This window comes from Marmota monax, unplaced genomic scaffold (assembly GCF_021218885.2).
Source record: "Marmota monax isolate L192 unplaced genomic scaffold, Marmota_monax_Labrador192_F-V1.1 WCK01_AAM20220418_F8-fsc00018, whole genome shotgun sequence".
Lineage (NCBI taxonomy): Eukaryota > Metazoa > Chordata > Mammalia > Rodentia > Sciuridae > Marmota > Marmota monax.
This window is the reverse complement of record NW_026692201.1, coordinates 7,775,909-7,783,168: the sequence shown is the minus strand read 5'-3', so window position 1 is coordinate 7,783,168 and position 7,260 is coordinate 7,775,909. Positions and strand designations below refer to the sequence as shown.

At 42.9% G+C, this 7,260-nt stretch overlaps 1 non-coding gene across 1 annotated transcript; it reads left to right on the top strand.

The window, feature by feature from the left end:
- The first annotated feature begins 280 nt into the window (after positions 1–280).
- LOC124082858 (small nucleolar RNA SNORA70) lies at positions 281–416 on the top strand. The gene has a single exon (XR_006848519.1). It is a non-coding gene; the product is annotated as a small nucleolar RNA SNORA70 (small nucleolar RNA).
- The last annotated feature ends 6,844 nt before the right edge of the window (positions 417–7,260 follow it).

Sequence of the window (7,260 nt, the reverse complement as noted above, 5' to 3'; positions counted from 1 at the left end):
AGAAAATTCCTGTCCTCAAGCCCACTTAGACACCAAATTTCAGAGTGATACAGGCCTTCCCCAAAGGGTTTCAGCATCACAAAAGCTTCTCCCTGGATCCCAAGTTATGTTTTCTGAGAAGCAGTGACACCTGGTACTTTAGTTCTTTGACTGCCTCCAGAATGTGTCAGCCCTGGGCCTAAGGGGCGCGATCAGACCATGAGATCACCTTCTGTTCTCGGTTCTCCTGTCATGTAACTCCAAGGCATATGATTTTAAGTGTCAAGAACTCTTCCAAATTCTACTGCCAATTAAACCTACCATTCTCCTTTCTTCATGGGGAACATGATATGCGATGACCGCAAACATCAGCCTTTTCAGAATTATACACAGGCTGCTATTGTTATGGGCTACCATAGGGGACCTTTAAGACAGATCTTTCCAGTGGGTGTGCATGTCTCCAAACTTGTGCTGTCCCCAACCTAGACACCAGACAGGCATGCACTGTGTCTTTAGAGAGTTCTGGAGCAAGTGTCCAGGATTCCCATGAGCCAGGTTCCCATGAGCATTGGCACCAAGCTGCAGAACAAGGAACCTCTGATCAAGATCTTTATCAAGTTTAAAGTGGATGAATTTTAAGACATGGTGGCTATGAAATGGCTCATCTTGGTGGCTATGGGGTCAGATACATCCTCCATCATAGCCCTGAACCAGTAGGAGGCCCTGTTCTCCTGAGGGCTTCCACAGCACTCTCTTCCTTCCTCATGCCCCTCAATATGACCTACTTCCAGTAAAAAATAACTCCTCTAGTAGATTTTGCCCTTCTTTGCCCTCTTTTTGAATGAGCTTAGAAGGGGTGTGGAAATGCCACCCCTTGAACCCGTGCTTACAGAGAGCGTTCCCACGTGCCTCAGTGGCAGGAGCAGGGAGCTGCTTTCCTGGCAGAGGCAGGGAATATGGCCCATAAAGTCCCTGTGGACGACGCTAGGGATGTCTTCTTGCTCATTCCACCTGGGTCACCAAGTTTCTACTCCACTTCAGTTCTTACCAGAGTAGGTACTGGACTCTACACTTTAAGGAATAAAAGCCGAGTAAGGGGGCTGGGTTGTAGCTCAGTGGTAGAGCGCTCGCCTAGTGTGTGTGAGGCACTGGGCTCCATTCTCAGCACCACATACAAATACATAAAATAAAGATCCATTGACAACTAAAAAAATATATATTAAAAGAAAAAAAATCTGAGTAAGCAGCAAGCCTACCCACCTCAGGGGCTCCTGTGGGGCACCTCAGGGGCAGACTGTGTGTAGAAGGTCATAATGCCCATGGCTACTGGGCTTGTGTATCAGCAGCAGGACATTGATGTCAACATTGACCTAAAAAGAAATCTCAAACCTTCAACTCCAGCAATTACAAAAGGAGAAATTCCTCCTTCTAATTCAGTCTCAGAACGAATCCGGAAAATGGACTTTTCTTCCCCACTTTTGCTGCTTGTCTTCTCTGAGAGCAGCCCTTCCAATCTGACCCTCTTCCTGTCCACTTTCTCTGGGCTTGTCTGGTCCCCTCTGCTGGATTTTGTGCCTGGCTAGACCACTCAGGGCCAGGGTGTTTTTCTTCTTTAAGAGAATCCTAGGAGTTTTATGCAAGAGTGTGAGAATTTCTCCTTCACTGCGACTGTAGAAGGCAAAGCGAGGCCGAGACCTAAATAAAGGGAGACTCAGAGCCCTTCTCCCAGCTCTCCAGATGTATCATTTGGAATAAAGATGAGCTAAGGCAGAAGGGCAAAAGATGTTCTTTTGTTAATTGAAAGCAGTTGGGCAGAATAATAAAAGTCTTACAATTTATTTATTTTTTTATTGGTTCTTTTTATACATGACAGAACAATCCATTGTGACATAATTATGGAAACATGGAATGCATCTCGTTCTAATTCAGATCCCAGTACCTCCACCTCCCCTTTGCTCCCCCCACCCTCTGCTCTCTTCCTTTTATTGATCTTTCTGCCATTTACTCATAGTTACTTTCTAAATTATTTTCTTATGGATGTACATGATGGTGAGATTCACTGTGGTATATTCATATATGTACACGGGAAAGTCATGTCAGATTCATTCCACTGTCTTTTCTCATCCCCTTCCCTTCCCTTCATTCCCCTTTGTCTAATCCACTGAACTTCCAATCCATCACCCACCCCCTGCCCTTTTGTGTGTTAGCAACCATATATCAGACAAAACATTCAGCCTTTGGTTTGGGGGGATTGGCTTATTTCACTTAGCATGAGAGTCTCCAGATTCATCCATTTACCAGCAAGTGCCATAAAAACATCTTATAATTTATAAAGCACCAAAAAATTTACATGAACACAAAGAAATATGGAAAACCATTCTAGATTTCATTAAAAAGGATTAGAGAAATATAAGTAAGACTTTTTCTATTTTTTATTGGTGCCTTACAGTTGCATGTAATAGTGGGATTTGTTGTTACATATTTATACATGTACATAATATAAATATATAATTTGACCAATATCATTCCATAGTATTTCCCATTTCCCTCTCTTCCTCCCTCCCCCGGTCTCTTTCCTCTACTCTACTGACCTCCCTTTGAATTTCATGAGATGCTCTCAACAACTTTCTTTTCCTTTTTCCTCTATACCTTCCACATATGAGAGAAAACATACTATCCTTGACTTTCTGAGTTTGGCTTATTTTGCTTAACATAATGTTCTCAAGTTCCATCCATTTTCCTGCAAATAACATAATTTTATTATTCTTTATGACTAAAGATAATGCCATTGTGTATATGTATCACACTTTGTTTATCCACTCACCCATTACTAGATACCTAGGCTGGTTCCATAGTTTGGCTCTTATGAATTGTGCTGCTATAAACATAGGAATGCATATATCATTATAGTATGCTGGTTTTAATTCTTTAGGCTAAATATTGAGGAGTGGTATACCTGGGTAATATGGTATTTCCCTTCCTAGTCTTTTGAGAAACTTCCCTACTGATTTCCGTAGTGCTTGTACTAGTTTACTAATTTACCACCCCACCACAGTGTTTATTATTATTTGTATCCATGATGGCTACCATTCTAACTAGAGTGAGATGAAATCTTAGTGTAGCTTTGATATGTATTTCCCTAACTGCTAAAGGTGTGAATATTTTTCATATATGTTTTGGCCATTTGTATTTCTTCTTTTGGAAAGTGTCTACTTAGTTCCTCTGCCCATTTATTTGGATTTTGGGGGGTTTTTTGTTTGTTTGTTTTGGTTTGGTTTTTGTTTTTGGTATTAGGTTTTCGAGTTCTTTATATATTCTGGCTGCCAGAAGAGTAGCCAGAAAAGATTTTCTTCCATTCTATATGTTCTCTCTTCACATTCTTCAGTGTTTCCTTTGCTGTGCAGAAGCTTTTTAATTCGATGCCATCCCATTTATTAACTCTAGTCATTACTTTCCTGAGCTTTAGAGGTTTTATTGAGAAAGTTGTTGCCTGTGCCCATATGTTAGAGTATTAACTGTATATTTTATTCTAGGAGTTGCAGTTTCTGGTCTAATCCCCAGGTCTTTGATCCATTTTGAGCTGACTTATGCAGAGGGTGAAGGAGAAGAATCTACAGAGGTTCTTGCACTAAACTTTCCAGTGAAGCCCCTCAGCTCTGCTTTATCTTTGTCCACAGAAGTGCTATCAAAGAGAGATCATCTTTGGCCACACGGGTCCTATGTCTTGACTGCAGGAGTCCTCTCCCTCTTTGTTCTCAACCTCTTCTCCAGGGGAAGGTTTTAGTGGTCTCCCCAGTCTCGGCTTCAGTGTTTGCTAACTTCAGACCTATTTCCTTTCTTCAACCAGTCTTTTTGTACAAAGATTTTAAACCAAGCTGTTAAACCTTGACTGTACCTTAGAATCACCCTGAGAGTTTTACAGACCAATACCTGGGTCCCATGCCAGAATTCAGATTCCATTGGTTTGGGGTGAGCCCAGGCACTGCTTGTATGAAGCTTCTGGTGATGGAATGTGCAGGGAGGCCAAAAGCCCCTGTTGTAGGGCTGAGGCTTGGGTTTCCTCTCTGTATACTTTGCTTCCTCTCCCTCTTTGGCTTCTATGTGCTGTCCAGTCACTATGGCTCAGAACCAAGGCCAGGACAACTTCAAAACCATGTCTTTCCCTGATTTAAGCAGTGCTCGGGGACCTGGTTCCTGGCCCAAATTTTATCCTTAGTGTCACCAGGCACCAGGAGAAATGCTACCCTTAATTCTACTTAATGCTGTGAAGACATAACCACACTCTTGTATTCTAACAAGCCACACAATGGGGCTGTTACTCCATGTAAGTCTTGGGCATGTGTGACACTCCGGATGTGTCTTGTTCCATTTATTTTAGTCTTCTTTCCCTGATCCTCAGCGGGTTTTTTTTTTAAACTTAAAGAAAAAAAGCTTCAAATATATCATAAAAAATACTTTATTTTTCATGTTTATTTGATACAATTTTTGTTAGTCATTCTTTTAAAGATGCCTTTCTGTCTGAAAAAAGAAATGAATTGCTCTAGATGGCCCACTTCCAGATGCTAGAGGCAGACAGAGGTGGAGAGTGCTGTGCTAGGAGTGACCAGTGACCTGGGCCTCTCCTAGTCATTTGCTAGCTACATGCCCTGGTACAAAAGCCACTGATGCCCCTTCTCCCTTCTCTCAGTTATCCACAGGTTACTGTGAGAATCAAATAAGCCAGTATTTGTTAATGTGGTCTGGGAAAACATGTACATTTTAATCTTTCCATAACAGAATTTTTCCATCCTCATTCTCTGAGTTTTCCTTTTGATCTCTTTGGAAGCTTTGCTTACACTCATGGGATAGGAGCGCTTGCCAGGCTAAAGGAAGTTTTTCTTTTGTTGGGAAGGATATTCTGCCATTCGTCTGCTGTTTCTGGAAGTTCCATTTCAGAAGGAAGCCCTGGTGAGGTTCCATCCCGACATCTGCAAATCACATCCAGAGGGAAAATGTGACTCACCCGAGTTACTGTGTTAAGTTTTCATGGATGTTATTCAGGGAGTAGGTGTTGTCTTTGGGCCAAATCACTTGAAATCATGACATCAGCCCTGTCACTGACTGACTATGCACCCACGGGAAGCATGGAGAAGGGTGGGCAATGTGGCAGGAGGTGAGAAAGGCCGCTTTCCTGGCCCTCCTGAAGTATTAGAGATAATGTAGTCAGAATATGAGGCGGTCCCCGGCGTTGGGTAGGAGAGCAATAAAGGAACCCACCAGCCACAGTGCTCTCATCAATAACGTTACACAAAATACAACTGCTAAGATGACTCAGCTCCTTGTGGAATGAGGAGAGACACAAACAAACCATAGTTTAAGCTGCATGGATGGTAAACACATGAAATCCTTGCTCCCCACTTCTTTCTAGGGTACGTCTCACCCCGCAAATGATCATTGCATAATTTGCTGATGATTCTGGAATGAAACTCCAGAATTCTTGACCTCGCTTATGCAGCTGCTACCAATCAACCCAAGATGCCAGTGGCCACAAAACTGTCAGACCTTCCCAGAACAAAGGTTTCAGTAACCTAATCAATGTCTGCATGGCATTTGGGCAAATGCTCAGACCACATCATTACTGTTGGCATATTCCTTCTCCCCTTCCACATCAATGCTGTCCATGGACATGGCATCATGACACAGATTTGAGTTATTTTCATTGAAAGGCACTTTAATTTTGATACAGGACTCTGCCAGGGTTGTGGGGCCCTTTGCTCCATGAGTTTGTGCTTTGTTTCAGCGGCTAAACCTTTCTCCTAATGACTTCAGCCTACTCTTTTCATTTATCCTCCAGCCTCAGTCACAACTGAACATATTTCAAGTACAGGGATGCTCTGTGCATTGCCCCTCTCGTCCCTCCCCGATAATAGGAGCGTGATGCCACACATCCAGTTCAATATCTTGATGGATTATTGAATCCATGGGCACAGACTACTGACATTGAGGCAGACTCTAGGGGAAAGCATCTGATAGGCAGTTCTACAAGAAATTCAAAGAATCAAGGGGATGTTCCTGCAGAGAGAATGGCATTTCTTACTGAAGGTAAAATGTATTCAATAGCAAAAAGGAGTTCACCATATTTTGATTTATCCTCTTGATGCAGTAGCTTGGAAAGGAGCAACTAACCAGTTGTCCAAGTTGTTCTCCTCCTCTTCCACCTCTTCCTCTTCCTCTTCCTCTTGGCTTGGTGGCCTCAGTCCTGGGAAGTTGGGCCACTCCGCAGAGTCAGTAGCTACTGTGCAGATAAAAAGAGTAGGCTGTGAAGGGCTTTCTGTCCTTGAAACAGTGAAACTCAGACCCACCTCCTGTAGTGTTGGGCTTTTCTAAGATAGCTTAGCAGGTTCTAGATAATACAGCCATCCAAGCTGGGGGGCCAGAGATGTGACCACTCGTCCTCTTGAAGAAGATTCTTGGGAAGCCTTCTCCCTGCCTGACAGAGACATCCCACCCTCTGCTCATATCAAGCCCTCTCCATTGTGCAAGTCAGAAGAGAATAGGTTGTTAAGGTGTAGGTAGATGGTAGATAGATGTGGTGCAAGGAGAAACAATAAAAAATAAATGAATAAATGAATGAATGAAATAAAAATTCTAAATTTGATTACAAACCATCGTTTCTAATTATTCCCCTGAACTCTGTGCTACAAAGAATAGTGGACCCAGTAAAATTGGAGAAACCCAACAGGCCTGATCCATCACTAAGCACGGATTGCTCCATGGAATTAAGCAAACTTCCCAGGCAGCACTCTGTCCAGTTCTCACCGGGCAGCCAAGCCAACCTAGAGTGGAACCATGATGGCTGCCCTATGCTTGCACTGTTGGTATGTGTATGATAGTAGCTTGGTCCAATATGAAACTGAATGAATACTTCAAGACTCAAATTCAGATTGATATGTTAGTGCCCATCTCAGCAACCACTGTGGTCAACAGAGATTACCAGGCAGGGTGTCTCTAAAGCCAGCAAAATCAAAGACACCAAATATTATCCCAATTTTAACAGAAGAATGAGAAGACTGACCCGAGAAGTAGGCTGGGAGTAGAACCCCACCTAGGATGGAATGGGGGTCTTGAACACCCAAGTTTGCTCTCAAGATCTACCTGCATGGTGATGTGGAACACAAAATCTGAAATTCTAGCCCAAATGGCACTAGTGACTCCAACCCCAGCTTCAGCGGTCTTTATGTTCTAGAAGGGATGGAAATCAAGACCTGAGGTGCAAGAAGAAAGGAATCTAAGTGATCTCTC